The sequence below is a fragment of the Zeus faber genome (assembly GCF_960531495.2).
Source record: "Zeus faber genome assembly, chromosome: 1".
NCBI classification, from domain to species: domain Eukaryota; kingdom Metazoa; phylum Chordata; class Actinopteri; order Zeiformes; family Zeidae; genus Zeus; species Zeus faber.
The window spans coordinates 45,275,588-45,303,087 of NC_137193.1; the positions used below are offsets into that span (position 1 = coordinate 45,275,588).

General features: G+C 43.2%; 1 protein-coding gene across 1 annotated transcript in view; it reads left to right on the forward strand.

Annotated features, from left to right (window-relative positions):
- Window positions 1–27,500, forward strand: part of agbl4 (AGBL carboxypeptidase 4) — a gene marked incomplete at both ends in the record, with an annotated part of 348,196 nt that overhangs the window by 220,438 nt on the left and 100,258 nt on the right. The window lies entirely within an intron of this gene.

The window sequence follows — 27,500 nt, forward strand, 5'->3', positions numbered from 1 at the left end:
GGGGTGCGAGGAGCATGAAAGTACAGGTGTTGATAAGGAACACCTGACCATAAAATACCAAAAGTACTAGTATTTAGAGAATATAGCATGATATGCCTCAGAAAAAGAAAAATCTTGTCGTGGTTTACCGCCATGAATATGACTTGTTAGACCAATGACAGGAGACCCCTATATATATCCTTCCAAACTCCACAACAAAAAATGATCAATTAAATCGAATAAAGTTAAATAATAATAATAAAAATAATACATCTTAAAAAGAGGAATGAAAACTTTATTTCAGAAGAATGAACTTTTTTCACTGTAAAATACCATGAGAAGATACTGTGTTATATTAAGGAACTACCAAGATCCTGTGTGGAAAAACAAGTTTCAACCATTATGATCAGTTAATTCATACATCCTTTATTAAACACAATGATTTTCTTTGCTCCTCCCAAAATTCTGGGCCCCCCCCCCCCATCCCTCTCACCCCTCCCACACCCACTCTGTCTTTCCTGGAACTGCGATATGTAATGGATGGGGGAGGAAGAGCAACAGAGAGCTATTTTTGTTGCCATCTGAGATCAGTTAAAGAAAACACTCCAAATTAATGTTTTTTTATTCGGAAACGAGAATGAAGTGATGCAAGTGGAGCGTATGTGTCCCCCACCATTACAATCCTCTGTGTTTAAACCTCCTGGATTTCATACAGTGCAACATGAATCAATTCATAGCTGCACTATATATAATGATATACAATATATGTTGAGCTTTCACCTACAGCATTGCTCGACATGGGAGAGTGGAGACAGAGAGAGAGAGAGAGAGAGAGAGAGAGGAGAATTAGATTGGCTGGGCTTTTAGTGTTGGGATTAGTATTCATGGTCATAGAGAGGTTTTATGGACGTATTTTTCTCCTTATGTTCTCTGGGTGGCAGACAGCCCAGCCCAGCCCTCTCATATCTTTTTCTCTCACTCTGTCTGCTCTCTCTCGCGCTCTCTCTCTCTCTCTCTCTCTCTCTCTCTCTCCCTCTCCCTCTTGCCCTCTCTCATTTTCTCTTTCCCCTGTTTCCTCCTTCTCTATCTCACGCATGCATGTAATTGCACACACACACAGGCACACAGGCACACACACACACAGACACACACACACACACACACACACACACACACACACACACACACACACACACACACACACACACGCAGGTCAGAGGGGAAAGGATGAGAAGGGATGAGGAGAGCTTTCTCACTGCATCAAAGTTTAAAGAGGGATAGCTGCCCTTTCCCAGGCAGATCCTTTGCGAGGACACCGGGGTAGCATTAACCTTCTAATGGGCACAGGTATCTCATAAGGATGGAAATAGGAGCCAGAGCCATTTGAACTGGCATTCTCCTATCATGCTGACTAATTTGTTTTCTGTAATGTATTCCTCCCTACCCAACGCCAGGCCACCCGCCTGCGCTGGAACACTTCAAATACTGAAATATAAAAAAGATCTCACTCTCTTGTCTTGTCTCTTGTCATGATCAGTAAACAGATTTGTATTCTTATTTTAGTTACACATTTATTTCTGCAAGGGAATCACCGAATGTCATATCAAGGTTCACTCAAAAAAATGAACATTAATAAACTATTAAAAATCATCAAACTTGAACAATCCACAGTCATATGAAATACATATGATCAAAATTATAATTTAATTTAGTAAAACTATAATTTAGTAACCTACTATTATTACCATTTTACTAATTCCATTTTACTAATTCTTGGTATTACCATACCAAGAATTAGAAGTGTATTTAGCAGGCTAATTAAAATTCATGTACAATATACGTATAAAGATAGGCATATGTTTTAAAAAGAGAAAATCAGGGACATTGATTCCATGACGTGAACAAGGAGCCAGAATTATACTAATTTAATTTAATCCAAAGGTTAAATGTTACTTTTTAATTTAATGTAAATATACTTGCTGTTTTTGTTTTACCGTTTTATTGGAAACAAATCAATTAATCCGATACCAATTTATTTATTTATTTATTTGTTTGTTTGTTTGCTTGTTTATTTATTTACTTATTTATTTGTGTCCAATTGAATTGTTAAATAGTCAGCAAAAAGTCAACAAAAAACAATTGTGTTATTGTCTTTCACAGACAATATTTTTTGAAAATGTACACAGCAAAAAACATGAGAATTCATGTTTATGTATTTTGCTGTTTAATTTTTGTATTTTTTTTATGGTTCAGTGATCAAAGCACAGAGATATTTGTCCACACTTCAGCTACCATGCCCAGTAACCAAACAACACGGACAAAATCAATGATAATGACTTTCAGTGAATTTATTATCAGTTTATTATCATTATGATTTATTGGCACCAAATATGTGAATGTACAGCGGATGAAGGCTGTAATCAGTCTACAGGTTTAGGCCTAATTTAAGTTAACTCCGAAAGCCCTATTTAACCCAAAAGAATGAATTTTCACTGTCTGCAATATCATTTTGAGATGTGTGACAAAACGAGACACAAGTATTGTTTCAGTAATTCCATAAAAATAAAATACATAACGAACAAATGCACACACACACACACACACACACACACACACACACACACACACACACACACACACACACACACACACACAATAGATAAAGATTTCCTTTCCCTCATTGTATCGTGTTTCTGTTCTTGGTGTGGGGTCGCAGGGTCCACAGTTTGGCACATTTCTCTGGTTTCTCTGCGTCTGAGCTTTCCCTGTGGCGGACCTCCCTGACAGAGTCTGAGTGAAGCCTTCTCCCTCGCTGTCCTCCCAGGGGGCCTGGATGTCCACAGAGGCAGAGGAAGAGAGAAAAGGGAGACAGCACATGTTTGACCCACAACCTGATTTTATAAAGGACCTTACACCCTCCCCCCCCCCCCCCCCCCCCCCCCAAAAGAACATAGAAATTCAGAAACAAAAACATATTTTTTCCCTAATTGGTACAGTGTACCTCAGGGTGGCAGAGGGAGCAGTTTGATGCGTGTCCTGGGCCATCCCTGCTGGGAGGGGAGGGCTGTGACACTATTAGTCACCTCTAACATCGCACCGCCTCCGCCCGGACACCAGATGGGAGGAAGGTGTAGATTAAAGACCTCGGGGTGGGAGAGGGGGACAGGCCACCGACCCGCCTTAAGGCTACCCCAGAGCCTTGAGTGTTAGTTAATACACTTTATATAAAGTTAAGCAGCTCCTTCCCCACACAACCAGTGATATGCGAACAACAGTACAGAAATTCACGTACAATACAACAGAATTTTTTCATCTAAAATCCCAGAAATAAGACCGCGATTACATTTGGACCGTGTACAGAGGAAGCAGCGGTCTCTGTCAGCAGTACGGACTTAACATTACTTAGGTCGTTGCGATTGAATTTTAGACATAATCCCATCCCCGTATCAGTGCTCAGGAGCCATGTCTGGGTGTCTGCTCAGTGAGACTAGTTTAGCAGAATAGGAGGTTGTTTTTTGTGCTTCTGGAGTTAGAGGAGCGGAGTGGAGTGGAGTGGGCACTGCAGCCATATCTGCCTGGCTGCCTCTCTCTCCTTATCTCCGTGTTTGTACACTGTGGGCCAAGATCCAATCAATAGCCACTCCAGCCGTGGAGAGAGGAGAAGGTCAGCGGGCGTTCTGGCAGAGCCGGGCTAAGCTAACTGATGGAGGCATGGAGATCACAGGCTGCACGCCGGAGGCCGGCTGCATTTCTGCCGGGTCTGCAAGGTTGAAATGAGACAATATGTGCATGGAGAGGCTTCATAAGTGCTGAGGAGCGGGCCTCCATTGGGGCTGAACATTCCCGCTTCATATACCCTGCTGTGTTTCATCACAAGTTTGGTGAAAGTCAAGGATCTTAGAGCCTCGGGTCTCCCCTGTCCAGCTTTGCCATGGGATTGCCACTTTTTGGAGTTGATTTTGAATGTGGCTTTCATCTAATTCAGTCATCACCCATTCGGTCCTGACTTCTTCAGCAATGGTTTTCCACACACCATCCAAAAACATAGACTTTCATAAAGAATTTTTTTAAATTAGTGTGAAGTCTTCGTGCAAAACTCTAAGAGCCACCTTGACACTGGGGCTGCTCTATTAATGACTCTGTGATCGGTTTATAATAAAGAGAGCCCTCCAACCACTGACTGCCTCCTAGAATGGATACAGTTTTAATTGCCAATTAGCAATACTAGAGATAACATCAGAGACTGGAAACAAACCAATGGGATGAGCTATGATCACCAATTTCGTCAGTGGGGGGACAGTACAGCATTAATTGAATGTTTACGGAGGGTTTCCTCTACCGACGTCGCTCTTCTTTTGAATTCTGCCTTTATGTAGCAATGGAGTTTTATTTTTTATTTCTATTCAAATGAGATTCATAGCACAGCTTAAATTCTTAAGTAATATATCTTTCATCCAAAAGGTGTGCCATCTTTAGCAGGATTAGATCATCAATATACATAATCAAATTTAGTTCACTTGACTTCCTACAAACCATTTATTTTCCCATTTATATATTATTATTTGGGGTCCAGTGTTATTGCTCGTATTTTTATTATTATCATTACTCTCCTTGGCATTTTTCGGGGTAAAAGTGTCTGGAACCCAGCAAACATTGAACCCACGGAGATGGTTGAGGTCTCGCTAGAACCGGGACGTCTCAGACATTTCATTGTTGGGGTTTGATCCATATCGATCAACATTAAGAGCAGGAATTAGTGAAACACCAACAAAAATCTACCAGAAGTAGCAGAAGGCGCTTTGCGGGGGCACATCATCATCCAATTTGTTATATATGTCCATGTTGTGGCTCGGGGCTGTCATTCGCATTCCCCACCGAGGTCCCCGGTGTAGGGCTGCATGGTCAATGGTATTTTCATTGTCATCACGATATCAACATGCGTGATAAAAACATAGCAAAAGACATCCTGAAATGCGATGAGTAAGAAAAACCTTTTGATTATTTTATTTTATTTATATCCTATTTTTATCCGTCCGAGAGAGTGACACCATCTGTGATCGATTAACTCGTGGACTCGTTCTCTATAGAAGACGCAGGCGCGGAGCAGACACATCTCCGCTTGAAAGCGCTACCAAACAGGGAGTGATGGTGCGTTCACGGAACTCGGAAGTCATGCTACATTCATTGGAACTCGGATAACGGTCATCGGTGTAGTTTTCCACCAGATATTTTGGGGATCTCAAGAGATGTTTTTGTTGAGTTTAGAAATAATTGTGTTATTAGTTGTGTTGTGAAATAATTGCATTGTTTGTATGTTTTTTTTCATGTTTCAGATGCCAGAGAGAAGCCAAAAGTCTAAGACAATAAAGAAGCAGTGGGCAAAATGTCCACCCTGCGTTCCATGTGAAGTCGGAAATTTGTAATTGGTGTCGGTAGAAAGTTATGCTGCATTTCATGGGAACTCTGAAAACAAATTGATAACTTACACAACTAACTAAATGCAGCCTTTTCATGAATGTGTTATCTGTGGCCTCAACACCAGAATTATTATCAATAATGTGGTTAAACATTATTGTAACCAATAATGTGGTTAAAATTTATTTTCAGAGAAAGTGAAAGACAAATGACTAAGGACAAGATAATGCAGGTCCAGCAGAGTATACACCGTAAATTTTATTTTCACGGCTCATTATTTTCTTTCTAAAGTTAGCTCAGATTAGCTTTCTGTTTATGTTAATTTCCCATTTTATGAACTTTTTCAGTTTATAAACTGGTTCTTTTGTTACTTATTTTCATTTTTGTCATTGCTCGTGTTTGCAGAGTGCACAAATTGCCTCCTTTGTGGTCCCCAGGAAGTTTAGTGATTGCCTCGGAGGCAGCTAACAAGGCTCCAGATATAAAGAACAAGAATTTTTATTGCCACATAATATGTTAATTATGGCTTACACCACCTTCTAGGCTCAAGTCTGAGAAAACTCCTCAAAGAAGGAAAGGTCAGCGTTGTATCATCACAGGTTTCTTGGCCGCGATTCCTGTTATTATGCTGCTTTTCTTCATTAGTGAGTGACTTCTGTTCTACAGAGTACAACTCGGGAAAAGGATCCAGTCATGCAACAATCTCCAAATGCGTGTTGTGGAGGCTCCGTCTTTTGGCCCCCGACTGTAGACTGTGAGACAGATCCAGAAGGAGCAGAAGATAAGCAGGTTTATGATCTATGACCTTACGCTATAGAGCCGCATGGCAACTTATCTTCAAGCGATGGTTCCCCCAGGATGCGAGATGCTTTATTCCACATCTCCACCCTCTGTATCCCTCTCATCTCTCTGCTGATGGAGAATGCAGCAACACCAGAGAGTGAGAGAGAGATGTGAGGGTTGTGGGAGGTGGGACGCATTAGCCATGGCTGTTAATGTGCATCCCACTTTGGAGGAAGGGAGTGCAGGGTCCACAGATCTGCAGAAGAGCATCTCAATTTAGGGCTTTACACAACGCCAGTCGTTTTTATGGAAGAAATATGAAAGATAAAAACAAGTGTCTTGGGGGACATTTTCTTTAAATGGATGGTGCTGCTTCCACGCCGCACTGACCCTGTTGTTGATCCTCATTATCATGTTGGCACCAAAACACACCAATTTTGGGCCGCTCAGACAGAGATAATATTTATTTTGGAAATTGGAACATATCCCACACCTTACTGGCCTAATGCTTTGTCTCTCTCCACGTGTGTGTATTCTCTCTCTTTGCCTCTTACCCCTAGTCCATCCCACATTTCTCTACTATAATAAAGAAGGAAAGGAAGTGTGAAGTAGATGCATTCTTCTGGCTGAACACTTGACTTTAGGAAACAAAAGAGGGAGGAGAATGTCATCTCAAACTGAGCTTCTGCAGCAGTCAGCAGTCACCCTCTCTCTCTCTCTCTCTCTCTCTCTCTCTCTCTCTCTCTCTCACTCACTCACTCACTCTCTCTCCATCCCCTCTGAGGAGAAATCCTTTCCCATCCACGTTGCTGTGTTCCAGCCGTCTATCTGTCTCCTACGCCAATGAATATTTACTCTGCCTGCTTCCTAGATGACTCTCAGGATGGAGGGCTGAGCGGGGAGCGCTGCCTCTGTCTCATTGGCTCGTCACGGCGACTTCTCTCCCGAGGGGCACGCAGAGACGGAACAAAACAGATAGCATTCAGGGCTTTTAATAAATCAGAATACACCTTTCTGACAGTGTAATTGCTTTCCATTGCAGGGCCCCAAATTTAGTAGGAACCTGGAAAGTGAAGGTAAGGGCTGGGGAAGGCGGAGGGGGCGGGGGGGGGGCGGGGGGGGGGGGGGGGGGCAGAGAGAGGGAGAGCGGTGCTGTCTTTACAGTAGATCATTTGTTAGTGAGAAAAGAATGGAAATTAATGAAAAGAGAGTTGCGCGTCCTCCAAAAGCAGCCATGCTTGAAATTCACTTTGAGGGAAACTTAATTTGTTGTAAATGGGTGAAAAACATATTACTGCACAGCGCGGAGAGGGGGCCACGCGTTGAGTCCGTCTGGTGCATCTGTCTTTCTGTCGGCGCGTAGTCATGGCAGATGAGGACGCCATGCTCTGAATAGCTCAGCTGAGAGGAGAGAAACACAGAAGCCTGTTAATAACTTCAGTAACAGCATTCTCTTTCTACATGGCTGCTCTCCAGCACTCCCTCCTAGCACGTCTCAATACAACTCCAGGATGTGTCGGAGAACTTGTCAAAAGAAACTTGTGCCGAAGAAAGTTTGGCCTGATTGCTTCAGGTGTATCTGTGTGTGTGTGTGTGTGTGTATGTGTGTGTGTGTGTGTGTGTGTGTGCGCGCGCGCATGTGTTTGCACGTGCATGTTTTCTTCTATGGGTTTGTGTATTTACATGTGTATGGGTTGAGGTGTGAGACCATGTGTGTGCATACATGCAATTATAATGTGTGCACATCGATATGTTCCCAAGATCGATTTTGGGCATTGGCCTGTATTAACTCTGCAGGGCAAGATTATTTCTGAATTTGGGATATGATGGAGATCGATCTAGCCCAATATGTTTAGTGATAAGCTGTAGGCGAGAGGCAGAGATGAGTGACAGTTTGTGGTTAAACGGTATCATAACAGACTGGCTCTGTTTTATCGTCGCCTGCAGTCACAGACCTGACCGTTGCACGATCCTGCATCATAACAAAAAATAATTCTCAATGAAGCCGGCCGGATGGATGTGTCATCCAGCCCTTGACCCGCGCTCTTCTGGGTTCCCGTACCACAGCCTTTGAGTGGACCAGAGTGTATAAATGCTGCACGATCTCCGAGAGCCAGGGCATTACCTCAAGTCCTCAACCCGGATGCACAACACTCAGTGTACATTTATCGCCCAGAGAGAAGAATTGAGAGACTTTTTGTGTATTGCCCACGTAGTCTCTGCCATGGCGGATAAAGTACTGAGACCTTTTACATTAGTGGAAGTACAAATATCCTGAAACAAAATTCCTCATAGGTTCCACACTGACTTTTATCCTTAAGTAAAAGTATACCAGTAATTGCTCTTAAATGTATTAAAGTATTAAAGTTAAAAGTACTTATCATCAGTACATATCCAGCGCCCTGATATATAGCCTAAAATATGGCGTAACATGCCTCCTCCTTTTTTTCTGCAGATGAGTGCTCATGCATATGCTGATTATAATTGACAAGAAAATAGTATAAGATATACTTTTTAAATATATAAATATAAATTCAGATTTAAAAAAAACGAAAATAATGTGACCGTGTTAGAAATGTAGAGTAAAAGCATTTGCTTTTCAAAGTAGAAGTCAAAAGTCTGAGAACTATAGAGTAACAATGTACTTGTACTGTACTTTGTTACATTCTGTGAGGGCCGTTGGATGGTGTGGGATGGAGTTATCGGGTATCAGTGTGAGAAGAATGAACTAGGTACATAGATTTGTAAGGTTTGCCAGTGTTTCTAGTTCAAGCGGTTACTGTATCACCCCTGGAGAATTCCAGCAGAGTGCTTCCCAGTGCCAGGGTTTGGCATTCGGGCGTTCACCAGTCCATTGGCCTCTCACCCATGGTTGGCTCGGGGCTCTGACTCCTCGCTCTGCCCCAGGCTCGCCCACTCTGACTCAGGCCAGTGCCTCGGCACGCCTGGGGGGGCCTGGAGACCCCCGATAACAAACAACTCTAGCCAAGCTGCTGGCCTCCCCACGCCCACACAGGCCTTTATCCGCATCGCACAGACACCTTACTCTCATTCCAGACAGCCCCCTTTTTTCTGCCCTCCGTTGTCCCGCTCCCCCTGTTGCACAAAACACATTTTCCCTCCTCTTTTTTTTTTCTTTACCTGAAGTGAGAAGAAAGAGAAAACGAGGGAAGAAGAGAGGGTCCCATTTTTCCTCTATTTTTCTATTCTGTCTCGTCTCCCGTTTTCTCACTCCCCTACCCTCCTAGCCACGAGTGTTTGTGTGTGAGTGTGTGTGTGTCCTTGTGTTGGAGTGTATTTTCTTCACCGTGCTGGAGCCTCTGCCTGACTGTGAGAGAGATGGATGCCTGAGTCCCCCCTCTCCCTCCTCAGGCGGCTTGTCTCTCCTCTCTCCCCCGCCCGCCATGTCGGCACCTGCATATTGTGATATAGTGCTTCTGCTCAGCCAGTCGATTGACTTTAACAGGGCCGGGGCATACTGGCCAAATTGAAAGGGATTGCGGCCTGCTTTTCATCAGAGTAGCGGGGGAGCAGGGTGCAGGGGCTGCGGGGTACATCGGGGCATGGAGACGGTGGGTGGATGGATGTGGCTTCTCTCTCGCTCTCTCGCTCTCTCGCTCTCTCTCTCTCTCTGTCTCTCTCTCGCTCTCGCCCTCTCTCTCCATTCCTCTCTCTCCATCTCTCTTGTTTCTCTCTCCCTTGGCCACCTCTTAGTACATCTCTGCCTCTTTTATGTTCTCTCTCTATTTCTTTCTTACATCTCTTTTGTTTCTCTCTCTCTCTCTCTCTCGCTCTCTTTGTACCCATCTTTATTATTCCTCATAGTTTGATGGCATCTGATGATGGGGGATCTTTCTCGGAAATTATTATTTTGTTTTTTTCATCAGGGCAAACCTCATATTCCCACGCCAGAGTTCCTATTGATAGTAAAGGGATAGTAAAAGATCTAAAAGCATTTGTAGAGACAAAAGCGTTTTCAATATGTGATTTTTGCTCAAAATATACACACATACTGTATGTGTCATTTCTCTTTTCCAACATGGCATCTCAAGTCAAATGACTCATCTCACCTTATGTAACCAAGGTGATAAAATGAGTTGCCAGTAATGAACTGTGATATCGAGCGGACTACCTAGTTTCAGAAAAGCATATGTTGTATATGGTATAGTGAAGCCATGCAGCGTAGACGCATTAGTGAAATGAGTGAACATGAAGGTATATAAAATAAATGGAATTGGGAGATAGAAGTTCGGCCAATCTGGAGCTTGTTGGCAACGGTTGGGGCCGGCACCTCGCTCTGGGAACTAGCGAATGAAACGGCTTTGTGTTGGAGAGGAAGTTTTGCGCATGCCCAGTAAGTTTTGCCCATGCACGGTGTTCGCGGGTTTTCTTCCCACCTGGAACGCAACAGCAGAAGCATCGTCATAAAATACTGAGAAGATTATTTGAGACCAAAGTAAATTTTAGTGAATACAACTGGATTTAACACGTTAAAATGTTTTGGATTTAAAGCAGTTTGGGGCCAACTTTAGATGGCCAACTTGTTTTTCCCTCTTCATCGAGAGTCAGGAAAATGTCACCGTTGTGATCTTTTTTTGTGTAGTTTGTGTTTCATTTAGGTTTGTCCTGTTGATGTCTCCCTTGTTTTCCAGATTCTTCCTCATTTTCCTTTATCGTTTTAACTGTGTCTATTAGTTCGTTGTGTTGACCTGTGTCTTTGGGTATTTGAGTCAGCAGTTTGGCTTCCTCTGTGTCAGTTGGTTGGTCGGTCCCTTGCCTGATCACTTTTTTCGTCACCTTGCCAGTGTGTGTGTTTGTAAGCAAGTTTAGATTTCCTTTCACTCTAAGTTTGATCCAATTCAAGGCCTGCCTTTTATACTCTGCCATTTTTTTTCCATCCTGCATCTGCCTCTGTCTGAATTTGGGTCCTAGTTCTGAACTCTCACAGTAACGTGGTTTTTGGGGGGGTCGGCATTTCAGTTGTGTATGTCCAGATAGTGCGCGGAATCTGTCAGGTTTTTTTGCTGCTTTGAAAGACGCTGAATTAGATGGAGAACCTTCCCACCAGAAGATAGAGAAGGGCAGTATTCCTAGATAATCCCTGACACCGTGCGGCGTGGAAGGCCCATTCATTCCCACTCAGCCCAGCACTTCAACCAGTGCTGGTGACCTCCAACAGACACATACGCAACATGCTTTGGATTTGGACCTGATCTGAGTGGTGGAATTCCTTTCCTTCCCCCCTTTTGAACCGTCATGCTTTACACACCTCAATTGACTGTGAAATTCTGAATGTATACTTTGTTTAGATCCAAGATTAGAAAGATATAGAATATAGGTTAATATTTGACATTGCATTTTTTTTCTGTTTTGGTACCAGATATATTGTTACACTTGTGTAATTAGATTATGAACAATTTCAACTTCATTATATTAAAAAGGCGGCACACACTTGGATATATTGTGTCTTTGTGTCATTTAAATATTCCCCTTTTCTCCAGCAGACAAACCTTTTGGCCTCATACATAGTGTAGTTGTCACAGGTTGAGAAGAGGTATCTTTATCTCTTTATCATCATAAGTGTTACAGTTAGCAACAGTTTCTTTTTTTGTCTGCTCCTCGTGTCGGTGCGATGCAGATCGGGAACAAGGAAATACATTTCACAGAGACAGTGATAGAACACCTGAGAAAATGGAGGCACTTCAATTTGGATGGTGAGGCTTTGGTGAAATGAATGAATAGAGTAAATTAGTACAGTACTTACATACCAGTAAGACATACCAGAGTTATCCTCAGGATAACCTCAAACTTCCTATAGTGCTTTCCAAACAGCCCATTACGCTATGATATCATCACTGTTTCCATTATTAACACTTTGTACGATGCCAGCTGCTGTGTTTACCATGTTTTTGTCTAAAGTTAATGTCCTTTGATCATTTGACACCTTTTTACATTTTTCCATTTAAGTGGTAATCCATAAGAGCGTCCGTGTTGGGTGGATTATATTAAAATAATTCCATTCAAAGCAGAAACAGAAAAAAGCTGGGGTTTTTTTACATCTGCGGTTACCCTTATTTTCACGCAAGACTCTACTTTCTCTGAAGTACGCCTTATTGGAATATATTTCCATTGCCATACCACCATCTTGGTCACTTCAGGTGGCGGGGATATTTGCACCTTTGCATTCTTGCCAGGAAAGGCAGACCCCGTCACCAACAATTCAGACAGCATGTAGAGGAGCACATACACAAAAAAAATAGATTGAATTCAAACATTTTTATGTTAAATATGGCATATTTTAATCAAATAATCTTATAGTATGATGATTAAGTAATGGACAATAACTATGCTTCAAACTGTAACCCCTCACGGATAGATATACAGACAGAACACTTGCTTCAGTTGTTTTTCCTTTATTTGGGTTGCCTGCATGATAACTTCCGAGCAAAAGAACTGACTCCAGTGACTGATGGCTTGAATTGGTGGTTGTGCTGATGGCTGATGGAGATAACACCTCTTACTTCCTGCCTCTTACTTCTTTCGTCCGACTCCATCCTGAGTTGCCGTGGGAACTGGAAGGCAATTTTGAAGTTCTTGTCACCTATTATTTCCCTAAAGTTGTTAAACTTTAGTGCCAGTGTGATATCCGTGGCAAGACTTGTGATAAAAGACATGTACACACATACAAATGCACACAGAGACACACAAGCACATATACATATAGATACCAAGAAAGTCTCACACACACACACACACACACACACACACACACACACACACACATACATGCATATATAGATATCAAGACAGTCTCATGCACACACACACAAAATAAGACACACACACACACACACACACACACACACACACATACACAACCACATACACATAAAGATACCAAGACAGTCTCATGCACACACATACAAAATAAGACACACACACACACACACACATACACAACCACATACACATATAGATACCAAGACAGTCTCATGCACACACATACAAAATAAGACACAAATACACACACACACACACACACATAAACAAGCACATACATATATAGATACCAAGACAGTCTCACGCACTCACATACAAAATAGGACACACACACACACACACACACACACACACACAAATGCTGATACCAAGACACAGTCACACACACACATACCACATACATACGTACATTACTAAGATAGGTTCGCACGCACATACGAACGCAGACACACACCGTCAGAATCAAACACATGCACATTTGTGTTTTCTTTTCTTTTTGCCTAAACGTTCGATGCCTTCTCTCTGTTCACACCAGCAACTATGAGGCGGCAGAGAACTGGCGATGAAAGAAATGATCGAGAGGACGCTTGAAGAGGAAATAATCTTCTCCTGCTTGGTGTGTGTTTATGTGTGTGTATGATGTAGACGCCTTCCCATAGCACGCCATTGTAGGGCCGTCAAACTGCCATCCTATGAATTCAGAATGGCCGAGAAGAAGAGGGACAAATCATCTGGCTTGGACCTCCTCCAGTGTCCATTTTCTTTCATTTCACAATCAATAGTTTCCTTGCATTCTTTGTATCTCATAATTTGTCTGCATCTTCCCTTTCTTCTACTTCCTTTTCATCCTCGTTGCCGACCCCTCTCACACTCACATCTCTGTTTTTTTTATTCTGTTTCTCTGTTTATCTATTTTTTTCCTCCGCCTCTCCTCCATCCGGCAGGCTGGCCCTAAACGTCTGTTTTAACCAGCCGCTCACAACTCTCCTCAAAATACATTTACATACACATCAATCAAGCTGTCCAAGGTAAAGCCAGGACACCGTGTAACAAACAGAATTGGATGAGGGCCTTGTCTTGTCCCTGACACTTATTGCTTGGCTTGCTGGCTTACTAGACTATTAATGGACAGGTTTAAACTCTATTGTTGTTGACTTTTTAAAAGCTCACCATTTATGCCATGTTTCATCTTTCTCCTAGAGTTCTTATGCTCACTAAAATATACCATTTTCTGTTGCATTGTAGACCACCTGCAAAAATCTCTAACTCTCTCGAGCAGGCACATCTTATCATAATCAAACATATTCCTGTAACATTTACTAGTTTTGTACCTACAACTCAAAACTACAGTATAGATTCTATCTGATTTAAAATGTGTAACTTTCTCTGCAAATGAGTACCCACCATTGCCACCAGCACTCAACCCACTGGAAAGCTTCATTAAATAGTTTAAAGGTCTTCTGAAGTCAAGTTCAAAGAGAAGAGCCTGAGGTTTTGCGGTCGGGAAGTGAGATAAAGCCAGTAGGGCTGTGGAGGATTCTGGGATGGGGGTGGACTGATAGAGACGGCCCTGCATGGCCAAGGTTCGAGGACCGCAGGCTTGAATCGCCAGGCCCACCGTCCATGGACGGTGGGCCTGCTGTTTGATTCCAGCAATAAAACTCTCTTTAAACAGAGTTTACGCTGCCCACGGGGGACCTCTCGCCTGCTCACAACGGCAAACATACAGTACAGTGAGATGGAAGTGGCTTAATGCCTGAGGAACTGCGATCTGCTGGTGCAAAGCCCCCCACCACTCCTTCTCTCAAACTGCTAATTAAAAAATACTACACACTACTGTAAATGCAATTTTTGGACTAAAATGTAGTTGGGGTAAAAAACATCACAGGCACCCCAGCCCACTAATTGAAGTGTATTTATGGCAATTAAAGTTCTCTGCTTTTACGGCCTCGGACAGATGAACTGAAAGACTTTTAATGTCTGACCCTATGTTATGTAGCATTTAGCATTCACTGCTGAGAATGCTAACATGCTCCTTGGTTCAACTGATGATTAAAGCAGCTGTATGATTCCACTCAGAACGTAAGACATAGCATCTGCCGTCACCCATTGCTTTCTGTAGAGACGATTTGAGGCCTTGAGTTTTGGTTTACGCTCATCACATTCTTGTCAGGAAAGCCAGGTATGTCAGTCAAGGCAACAACGCCCCCCAAATATACCTTTTTTTAAGCTTTATCATCCCAGGCACCCATTAGAGGAAGTAATCTTTGCTATGGAGACCATACCATTTTGTGGAAAAATGTATTGACTTTGTAGTTCTCGCAAGAACTTTCTTTTTTTTCCATTGACCTCCATTCGGTCAGAGGTTTTCCGATGCCAGCACCTTGTGGCAGTTGGACAAATTGCAGTATGAGGCACGTTGGCTCCATTTGGCTCCATTCCACATTCGCTTCAACCGTCGGCTGTAATGGTTGCCACTTGCTCAGAACCAGAGTCTTCTTTTTGTTTCATTCTGAGCCCAGTAAAAGAAAATTTGGGCCTTTAACAGCTTGTGGTCACACTTTTATGACACAAAAAGTTGTCTGTTTCACAAGAAGCGATACTTAAATTAGAGAAACTCTGCTGTGTTTTTTGAATTTCTTTGCTGCATTATGCTACTGTCTAGCGGCAGGGAGCTTGACCGAGAGTGTTTCACAATCCAATTACCAGGTGAAATTGGCTGTTTAATTTTACAGCCTGGATGAAGGCGCTTTACTGGACTGATGGCCAATGAGTTAGCCCCCTAACACCTCCTGAAGCACTCTGCTCATCTGTTAAAACCTCCTTTTTCATCTGTGTGCGTGTGTGTGTGTGTGTGTGTGTGTGTGTGTGTGTGTGTGTGTGTGTGTGTGTGTGTGTGTGTGTGTGTGTGTGTGTGTGTGTTTGGTGTGTGTGTGTGTGTGTGTGTGTGTGTGTGTGTGTGTGTGTGTGTGTGTGTGTGTGTGTGTGTGTGTTAGTGCAAACCCTAGGTGGATGGGTGGATAGCATGTACCCAATGTGTTTGTGGAAATCTGGGGAAAAAAATAGAAATCAATCAAGGTGATGATAACTTTGCTGCTGACACTGTGATCCATCGTACACTTTTCATTTTAGCCAGCAGCAGGCTGTGACTGGGAGGCTTTCTACCAAAATATAATTGTTAAGGTTTAATGAGCTGGAAAAAGGTAACAAATAAATGGGGAGCGGGGTAAAACGAAAGAGAGCGACAGCTTAAAGACTGACTAGTAAATGGAAGAAAATATTTTAATGCTCCAGAGTAAACATGACTGTCAAAACAAGCCAAGGTTGACAGCATATATGTAATTATGGCATACATACAATTATTTTGGGCTTATTATGTGGAGAGCCTCTATCTTTGCTGGCTGTGTGTTCGCGGGAATATCGATAAATGTTTCTCAGCAACGCTGCCCACTCTATTAATGTCACTGATTATGCTTTAAAAGATTCAAACCAATTTATATTGCACCCTCCTACTGCACATGCTGTTCAGACACTGGACCAGGTAGAGGAACTGGGTTAAAAGTCTGTTTTGCACTAAGTCTTGGTCTCACAGAGAGATGCCCTCTGCCACGCTCTGACCTTTGCTTGAATGTCAACTTGGAAAAGTTGCTGTACTGAAGATAAGGCCCAGATATCATTTTTGTTTTCTATGCTTTTACTATCTTACTGGACAGTGTGTGTGTGCGTGCGTGCGTGCGTGCGTGCGTGCGTGCGTGCGTGTGTGTGTGTGTGTGTGTGTGCGTGGTTGTGCGTATCCCCATTGGCACAACTGTGTTCACAGATACATATATTTTTCGTTTAATGTTTTTAGATTGTGAGATAAGTCATTATGACTTTGAGGGAGGCCAAGGGCAAAGAAGAGTTCCCAGCCCAGGCAGATAACATTAACATTGATCTGATCAATACAGAAGAAAGGCTAATAGAGATAGAAAGATGGAGAGAGAGGGTGGGGGGGTTTGGACAGAGAGAGAGAGAGAGAGAGCAAGAGAGAGGTGGCGGGGGGACAGAGACAGATAGAGCAAGAGGGAGACAGAGAGCGAGAGAGAGAGAGAGTGAGAGAGAGAGAGAGAGAGAGAGACAGACAAATGCATGGGCAGAGTCAGAGAAAAAGGGAGAGAGAGGGAGATGGGAAGAGAGACAGGTGAGGGAGGGAGGCATCAAACTTTCCTCTCTTCCCTCAGATCAAAATTACCACCTTAGATGGGAATGAGAATTTTAATTAGAACTGGGGGCTATCTCATCTTAGAGTGTACGTGGAGCTAAAAGACTAATCCCCACCCCCCCCACCACCACCACCCCTCCCCCACCCCAAACCCCTACCATCGCCGGCCACTTTGTCTGTTATTTAATGGGCTCTTTGTTATCTATCTAGTTGGGTTTGCCAGGTACTTAGAGCCCCTCCATTGGAATATTATGTGGTATTCTGATGAGGCAGGCAGCTGTGTGCTTCATGCAGATGGTGCCTGCTGTAATCAGTGCTCACTGCTCTCAAAAGAACAGCTCTCATATCTTTCCCCAACTTATCCCATTTATGATTATCTAACACAAAGAGGCAAATTGCTATGAACAAGATAGATATATTTACTGGCGGTGTTAAAATATCCAGCACCTCATCCTTTTCAGGTTGATTCATATTGCTGAGTGGGTTCTCTCTGAGGTGGGGATTACTTTTGCTGTGAGGGGCCTATGAATAGTCTTTAAATTCCACCTGTCTGAATGCTTCATTGTGTGACTGAATTGGAGACTGCAAATCTTGAAATAGACGGGGTGCAGATGATCTAGTGTCTTTAGAAACCACAATATAACATCAATCCAAACACAATCCAATCTGTCGAGACAATCTCATTAGTTGTTGTTGTGATGTTTGATACTAACGTCTTTATTCCAGACAGAGACCGATAGAACGCCCATTTCAACGCAAATTAATGGTGTACATCCCTTGTCTTGATGTCGTCTGGAGACGAATGATCCATGTTTTATGTACACACATAGCAGAGCTGCATTAAGAATGCAGCTCTGCTATCGAACAGGATGGCAAAATGTAAATATTGCATTGCCCCGAAAGACAGCTCCATTCCTGCATTATATGCAAAATTGTATTGCTGGATGCCCTCCCAAATTTGGCATATCAGTATGTAGAGGGCTTTGGCCTATTTAAGATTTAATCGTCTATCAGCAATCTACTCCATCAATCACGATTGACATTGATGACGACGTTGTTTTTGTTTTGCTTTTATCCGCCTGGAAAAGTCAGAGAATTGAAACGGTGTAAGTGCAGTTTACAGTGTTCTGAAACTGAAGCGGAGAGAGGGAGAGTGGTAGGAAGGGAGAGAGAGGGCGGGGGCTCTCTCCCTCTCCGCTCTGTCCAGTAACCGCTGGTGATCAGGTCAGACTTCCCCTCTTCAGTCCCGTACAGAGACTTTGAGGGAAGGTGCTCAAAAAAAAAAAGAGAAGACACATGGACCCCCAGCTCCGGTTCTAGGCATTTTGCTGCTCTCGACAAACAGAGCAGAACAGCGGAGCGGCAGTGCGCACATCGCAGGTGCGCTGAGGTTCGAGGTTCATTAGGAATTCTTCATGAATATATCTTGCCCAGACAATCCGTTACCTCGACACCCATTAATAAAAAATAAATGTAAAAAGCGCACCTGATAAGTAGGGCACCATGGAGTCCATGGGGCACGTGCTCGGACCCCCCCAGCTGGTACCTGCCACTCAATGTGTAAATCTTGTGATTATAATATAGCAATATATAATATAATCTCAAAGAGAAAGATTTAGATTTTTTTTGTTTCTTTCGTTTCTGACTTGTATGGAAAATCAAAAACGTAAATCTAACTTACAGAACTGGAGTTTTTTTTATTTCTCCTCCACATTTAAATTCTTCACTTGTAAATAATACATTCTGCACTTCTGGAACAGAGAGACTTGATTTGCTACATTACATTACGTTCTATGCACCCCCGATAAAATCGTATATTGCTGATCTCTGCCCCCCAGCGATCGGCTACTGGAATTTTGCATGATCGCCCAAGACTAGTATGTAGGCAACAGCTGGTACCTCCAAACTGCCACTGATAAACAATGGCCATGGCATGTGAATGGCACGGTAATAACTGTTCCCACTGTGAGGAGTAAAACAGGTGAAAAGGTGAAAAAAACACTAATTAGATGTTAGAAATGATTGGAAAGAAAAATAAATGTAATTATCCTCCATAATGATGGAGCATAATTTGATCTTATCAGTTAGTCTGGCCGAGATCGAGATCACTCTCGCAGGGATGACCTGAGAAGAAAGGAAAGATATTAAATCACAAGCGCTACAATTCAGTCACAAGTTGCAGGATGACTGTTAATAAGTGTCATTAAAATATCATTCATCAGAACTTTAAAATCACCCAACAGAATTACTCTAAACTCTAAGTTTCTCTTCATATCACTCCAGAAGTAAGGTGCCTAGCACTGAATCCCAGTTCAGTGTCTGGTGGGAGGGAATTTTAAAACCTCCACAGAATGCAGCTTTTGCTTCAGGTCGTAACTCGGAAAAATCCAACCTCAGACTTGGAAATGTGCAAAGGAACGGAATTTCGAGGCAGATCGCTCAGGCCTGAGTTTGCAAGAGATAAGAGATGTGCATTTTCATTTGAAAGCACATCTAACTATGATCTAAACTAATCTACCCTGTAGCTTTGGCAGTTTCCGGAACAGAGGCAATGGAACACTTTTAGCTCAGAAGTGGGAAACACACCGAGTTAGAATTACTGACTCCCTACTTCCAATGTAATACAGCATAACCAGTCCTGTGACATCACACTATGAGGAGTTTTGAACTCAGTTAAAGCCCAGTGGCTTTCGCTAAAATTCTCTGAATAGATCTTGGTTGTTGCGGGAACTGGACTAGGACTGGACGGCCCAATACACATCAATGCTTTTTGTTTTGGTGTTTACATAATACTTCAAGTTCTGTACAGCGTGTTTAAGCATTGTACACAGGTCGTACACAGGAAAGCAGTAGTTTTGACCTTTAAGTATAATCGTTTTTTCTTTTTCTGATAGTACTCTTGAAGTCTGGACATTCCACACTGTGTTTGTGCATGGTGAGCTTCCTCCAGCGGCTCCGCCCCCTCCTTCTCCCGCTGCTGCAACAGAGGAGTGTTGTCAGGTGCAGCCTGGGACCTTAGCAATGGAGCAGCTCAGCCTGTAATTAGTGCTATAATCACCTCTGTAATTCAACCACAGCCTGCTGCCCCCCCCCTCCTCTCTCTCTCGCTCGCTCTCTCTCTCTCTCTCTTCCCTCCTTTGCATCTTGTCCATTACTTTTGTATTTCCAAATACAGTCTCTGCTCTGCGTCTTCTCCTTTTTCTCTCTGTGCTTCAGCCTCACTTCACTTCTGCTCTTCCACCTCCTTTTTTCACCCTCTTCTCCCTCCATCAGTCTGTTGTTCATTCCCAACCTTGTGCCCCTGTCCTTCAGCACCATGGATCTTGAGCCAAATGAGGGAGTTCTCCTCATTAGCGGTGCGCAGGGCCAAGGCTGGCGGGAAAGTGAATTGAGCTCAGCGCAGAGCATCTTAGCGCCATTCTGTGGGGTCATTGAGACGCTTAAAGACAATCTTCAGTGCATGCTCACGCACACACAGTCCCTATGTATATTATGAAAACCAGTTTTTTACAGATGGCAAATAATCCTTAACGATGTTGTAGGTAGGGAAAAAAGGCATTTCAACAATTTTATTTTGCCGTAAAAACAGAATCTCATCAGATATATGCAGATTTTAATTCAGTAGCGTTAAATAATTTCCTCAGTAATATTCCTCAGAAATATTTTCCTCAGTATAGAATTAATTATTGTGAATTTGGAGGTGGAGGATAGCTCAGTTGTTTAATTCTGTTATTGGCTCAACAAGACACCATTACATTCAGCTAATGTAGCAGTTCCCCCTGCCACACGCCATCCAAGTGGCTTTTTCAGGGCCCTCCAACACAGAGACACAAGCAATGGCATTGAAATGTACCAGTTTATTGTAGAGAGTGGGCAGGATGGAACAAGCCCGGAGCAGATGGAAACATATCATGACAAGGGCTCCTCCCATGTGTGTGGAGATGGGAGATGGATTTAACTTGGGCTTGTTGATTGCTCTGAATATATAATAAACTGCCCGGACTCTGAAACAGCTTGCTCATACCTTAAACAAACAAAAGATGTCCAATAAAACAGAAATAGTCCCCCTTTCCGGAGACCTTCAGCCAGCGATGGTGCTGGCCGATGATCTGGGTCTCCGATGATCCGATGATCTCCGAAACCATCAGACCGAACCATCAGACACAGGAGTTGCAGGTACATTGAGACTAAATGTGGATTTATTGACCAAAATAATATATAATCAACCTAGGATGGTTGCAAAACAAGTGCATGGGAAACATTTACAAATTAACTAAATTATGATAAAACAAAAGGTCAAAAGAGCATAAACAGGGCTAACATTCTCTAAAGACAACCTTGCACACCAAGCAGACCTAACCAAATGAAACAGGAGGGAACATAGAGGGACATAGCCAAACCAAAATAGACACAAGAGGGGTGAAACAAATGTCAGGAACAAAATGATTTTAACTCGTAATAGTTTTAAACAGGGAACTAAATGACATACAGATGCAGCCACCTATTGTAAGTTGCACTTTTTACTTTTTTGCACTATTTAAATAAATGCTAAATAAATGCAAACACGAATCTATAAAAACTGATTATTGTTAAAGTACAAAATAAACCATCCCCCCCATAAGGTCGAACTGAATGGACTCCACAGCACGTTAAGCCCTGCAGCTGGGAGCATCCATCACACACACACACACACACACACACGCACACACACACACACACACACACACAAACACACACACACACACACACACACACACACACACACACACACACACACACACACCTCCACAGGGCAGTTTGGCCAGAAGCCTCTCGCTCTGTAATCTGATTTGTCCTGACTATTGATACCTCAAAACGCACCTCACTCCCCAACCCCCCCCCCCCACACACACACACACACCACACCTGATCTCACCCCACCTCACCCCCTGACTTCCAATTTCAACGCTAACCCAATTAGCATCTCGTCAATAATGCTCAGCATTTCATTTTGCTGCTTTAATTAACAAATTCAATTTGCTCGAAAACCGCTGTGAAAACAAATTAAAAGCGCAGCAAATTAAAAGCCCGCAGCTCCAGTGGATGTGGCTAAGGTGATTACAGATGCGTCAAACGACTGTTTTCTTGTTTGTATTTATCTCGGGGGAGGACAAAGAGGCTTCTGAGAGAAAGAGAAAGAAGAGAAGCGAGGAAGAAAGAGGAGGCATCGATTGCAGTGCCCGGGCCGGGATGGGTGAAGCATGACACGGCATGGCATGGAATGCAAGGGGGGAGATTAGCGATAAATGACCAATGGCCGATAAACATTACCCAGAAGACATGATCCTGACTATTCCCTTTGTCACTACGTTATTAAAATAAGATATGGTTGGTGAAGACATTTCAGGTGATGATTTGCTGTAGCAATATTATAATATAATATAATAATTTAATAAATCAATATAATATAACATAATGACCAATCAAACTTAAATAGTAATAATAATGATACCTTAAACACTATTTCTGTTTCAGAAGTAATGACAGCTGTAACATTTTCACACCAATCCACCAAGGACCAATGTGAAAGCCCCAGCTCTGCGTCTGCGTGTCACCAAGGGGCGAGCGCACCACTAAGTATCCATTACAGTATGTGATGCCTTTGCCACGTTTACAATCATCAGTCACTAAGGACGACCAGTTCAATTTAATCCAAACCTTTCATCTGCATTTCTTTTCATTGGCATCAACAGGCTAAGGGTTGTCTGTCAGTTGGTCCCCATCATTTGCCATTTGGCCGTTTGATTGAATTGGGAGAAGTTTATACCAAGTACACGTGTTCTAGTGATGTTGCTTCTTTTGTATAATATTTTTTTTGGTTTATTTATAAAAACAAATTGCTTTAGTTGATGGACCCTTTCATACATTCTATTATTAGAGATATAGATATTGTGCTTTAATATTTCTCAATATTTCTCTCTAATATTATATTTTTAAAATGTATTAATGAAATGTATATTTTCAACATGGATCAACATGGAACGCTTCTACTAATAAAATGCATAAAAAAGTGTTTGTTTAGAATACTTTCACTTATTATAACACCAGTAGATTTAGTGCTTTGCAGTGCTGTTTCCACCTCTGGCAGAGAGGAACCATCTTTCAGTTCTCTGTAAATGCGTCAAAAGAAGAGGCGCAGAAGGGTACATAGCTGTAATAAAACAAAACAAAATGGAAGGCTAGTAATATGTTGCATTACTCTTTATCTCCCTTTACTCCTCTGTCCTTTTGTCTTTCTGACTGTCCTCTCCCCCTCTTCCCCGCGCCGTCTCACTCCTTTTCTTCTGTGTGGGTCTTCTCTCTCCGTCTTCCTTCTGTGTCGTCATTATGGAGCCTCGTCTAGACCGGCCAGATTATCCCCTTGACATTGTGTGCTTGTCATGTTAATGATGCATGCTCACTCCTCTCTATTTAGTTCACTCACACATACACATACACATACACAGACACACACACACACACATACACACACACACACACACACACACACACACACACACACACACACACACACACACACACACACACATACACACACAAACACACACACACACACACTTAAGCCCCTTTCCCACTTGCACAGAAAGCTGTAAATCTACTCTCAATGTTCCGTATTGGCGTAATGTGGGAAGAGGAGCCAGTTTCGATGATCCATAAAAGTAATTCCGTAAATTTCCCCACTCTCGACCAAGTGTCATTTACAGGAAAATGCCTGTACGGCTGTGAATGGAAGTGTGTGTGAATGAAAGCAGTAAAATTGCCGGAACAAGCATGTAAAGTAGGGGTGGAGCCAAATACCGGCAAAGTATAAATTGTGGGTTTTCACAAATATTTATTTCGTTCAAATATAAAAAAAAAAAAAATGTTTTCGGGAACAATAGAAAATACTCTGAAAAACGGCGAGTCCAATCCGAACCATGGCTCTCGACATGCCAAGACGAGAAATTGAAACACATCCAGACTCTACGGAGAGAGGTCTTTATGTTCCTTAAAAATGCCACTCAGAACCTAGACATGTCTTTTAGAGTTAGGGATGGAGAGGAGCACTTCAAATTATATGTCAGTTCGGGAAGTATGAAGTGCTTCGAGTGCAGTGACATCAGGCACAAGCGCTTCGCTTGCCCACCGGCTGCACCGGAGCGCGGAGCTGGACAGGGAGTCAGGGAGATGTAGAACAGGTGGAGAACGTTTCTTCTCCGGAGACAGAGTGTAGGACAGGTTGAAAATGACCACACTGATTTAATAACATTGGGTTCGAGTTATTGCGTCTGGGGTTGGGGGCTCTGTCCCAGCTCCATCAGCAGAGGGCACCAAGTCCCACCCGGGAAGGGGCGGGGAGACGAGAAGTGAAGCGCTGGTCTCTGAGAGCCGGGGAAAAAAACAAAACCAATTCAGATTGTGCATCTGTTGCCGACAAATTGTTCAAACGATTGCATCTACACTGCCCATTACGTACTAACCCCAACCATTACGTACTGTATCCATAACAGTCATCTAATGTGGGAAGAGACTCCATATAGAACTTTTCAGTGAAGGAAGCTATGCGGGGATGACTACCCACTGCCTTTGCCGGATATTTTTTATCCAGAAATGTTATGGATTCCATGTGGGAAAGGGGCTATATAGACACACAAACCCACTAATGGAATTGGCCAAAAGCCATGTAACTGCTATGGTCAATGCAGCTTTGTTTGGTTTCAATGCTAAATTGATTCTGTAGGTTCCGACTCACAAGGCAAAGTATTGGCAGCGCAGCCTCTTAGCTCTTGCACAAATGGAGCAAGAGAGAGGACAGAGAGAGAGAGCGAGAGAGAGAGAGAGAGAGAGAGAGAGACAGAGAGAGAGAGAGAGACAGAGAGAGATTGCTAAGTCTCACTCATGCTCTTCACGCTTTCTCGTGTTCTTAAACACAAAGCACAATTACTTTGAATGTATTGGTTGATGCTGTTCCATTGAATGTCCTTAAAACAACAGCTTGCCATGTTTTTTCTTTCTCCGTTGTTTATGGTATCTCAACCCGACTCTTTGTAGCTCATCAGCTTTCTCTGCCCAAGTCTCATCCTAAGTAATGATCACAAAGTCTCCAGACCCCAAGCGGCGTCTCCATCTGCTCCACGTGTCGGCATCTGGAATGCAGTGGAAGCCGCCTTCACATTGCATTGTTCAACTTTTGTGCGAGAGTGCATGAGCATAACCTCTGTCTGTGTGTGTAGGTTGCATGTGTGTGTGGTGATGTGATATGTGTCTGAGCGTGTGTCAGGCAGCGGGTTGAGTTGATGTTTGTGCTTTCATACATTGAATTATGTTGTGTACATATGCAAGTGTACAAGTGTTCTTTAGCTTGTGTGTGTGTGTGTGTGTGTGTGTGTGTGTGTGTGTGTGTGTGTGTGTGTGTGTGTGTGTGTGTGTGTGTGTGTGTGTGTGTGTGTGTGTCTCTCTCTCTCTCTCTCTCTCTCTCTCTCTCTCTCTCTCTCTCTCTCTTACTCTTCTCCTCCACCAGCAGCTAATTATTGTCTGGCTTTAATTACCGCAGCACACAGTCACCCAGCCCCAGTGCCTGCCACTCTATTCCCCTACCTGATTGAACTCTGCTAAATGGGAAAGTTGTGGCGGAGAAAACGCTTTAGTCATGCGGCATATTGTTTCATTCCTTTTCTAATGTATCTTCTTGCCTTCTGGTTGCTTGAAGATAACAGATATTTGATTTGTGTGTGCATGCATGCGTGCGTGGGTGCGTGCGTGCCCATGTGGGTGTGTATGTGTGTGTGTGTGTGTGTGTGTGTGCGTGCGTGCAACAAAACAAACAAATACCTAAATAAATAAATAAGGGGTTTGGAAATGGAAAGAGAGGCAGGAATGTGTCGAGGGCTAGAGCTTCTCGCAGAGATGCGTCTGCGCACTCTTCCACCAGCGCCGCCACTGGATCCATAGCAGCGATAAACCAATACCAGTGTACATGTCTCCTGACCTTCAGGTCCAATTAGACCCTAAGGAGAGATGGCTGAACTTTTCAACCTCACGCCTTGTCTATCGACGCTTCGGCCCGGTTGCTCTGACGACCAGGAGATCGGCAGGTCAATATCCAAGTCTGCTCTCTCGGCGGGTCGGCTTTAGAGCACTGAAACTTTCAAAGTTTAGGCAGAAACAACGCGGAACCGAAAAACAGGCTATTGTGCTCATCGCTGATTGACATAACATATACTATTTTATACTGTAAGATCTATAGTTAAGTCGCAAGTGTACCCATGAGGATGAAAAAAAAGAGTATGCTCCACTAAAGCATTCGTTCTCATCGTGGGTTCTGGGGACCCCCAGAGGGCCCTCAGGATGTTCCAGGGTTCCCTAGGGGTCCTTCAAAATTATTAATAGTTAAACTTCACCATCATTTCATTACAAGACATTAACCCCATTAGAGAATGTATGACAAGGACTGTGTTGATCCTACTTTTACTGTTAAATCCCAAACTATAGTATAGACACTAATTAATATCTAACAATAAAAATCTTCTCAGATTGGAGTCCCGGAAATAATTTGCTGTTGCACGGTGGCGCAGTGCATTGCACTGCTGCCTCACAGCAAGAAGGTCCTGGGTTCGATTCCCGCCTGGGGCGCTGTTGGCACCGTGCTCCGGCGGGTTATCTCCCAAAAAGGAGCCTTTCTGTGTGGAGTTTGCATGTTCTCCCCGTGCTCACATGGGGTTTCCTCCACCTCACGTCAGTAAGGACCCCCACCAAAAACATGCACCCATCATCGTCTGACCAGCGATGGACACTTATCACCTGGTCCCCGGGCGTGTCCACATATGCTGCCCACTGCTCCTGGCTGTGCCCCCGGAGGAAGGACAAGCCAGGATGGGTCAAATGCAGAGGATCCATTTCACCGGCCACCATCAAAGCATGTGCATGTGTGTGTGTGTGTGTGTGTGTGTGTGCAAGCATGTGTTGTAGTGTGGTGTGTTGCGGGACGAATAAAGACTGTTTCTGTTTCTGTTTCTAAAATCTTATCAAATGGGTCCGTGGCCTAATGCATATCACATTGAGGGTCCTTGATATACAAAAGGTTGAGAATCACTGAACTACAACCTACATTTTCCCCAGTATACTATTTGTGATCTTCCGAAAAAATTAAAAGAGTCAATATTAGTAAGAAGTCGTAAATTGTAGAAATATCTCAAGATGAAGGACTGACAGCAGCTAGAACTCACTCCACGCTGGGTGTCTAGGATGTTTGCTGACAAAGAGTTTGTCCATTCAGTGTTTACTGGCGAACGCCAGGTCACTACGCCTGGACTTCATCAGATGA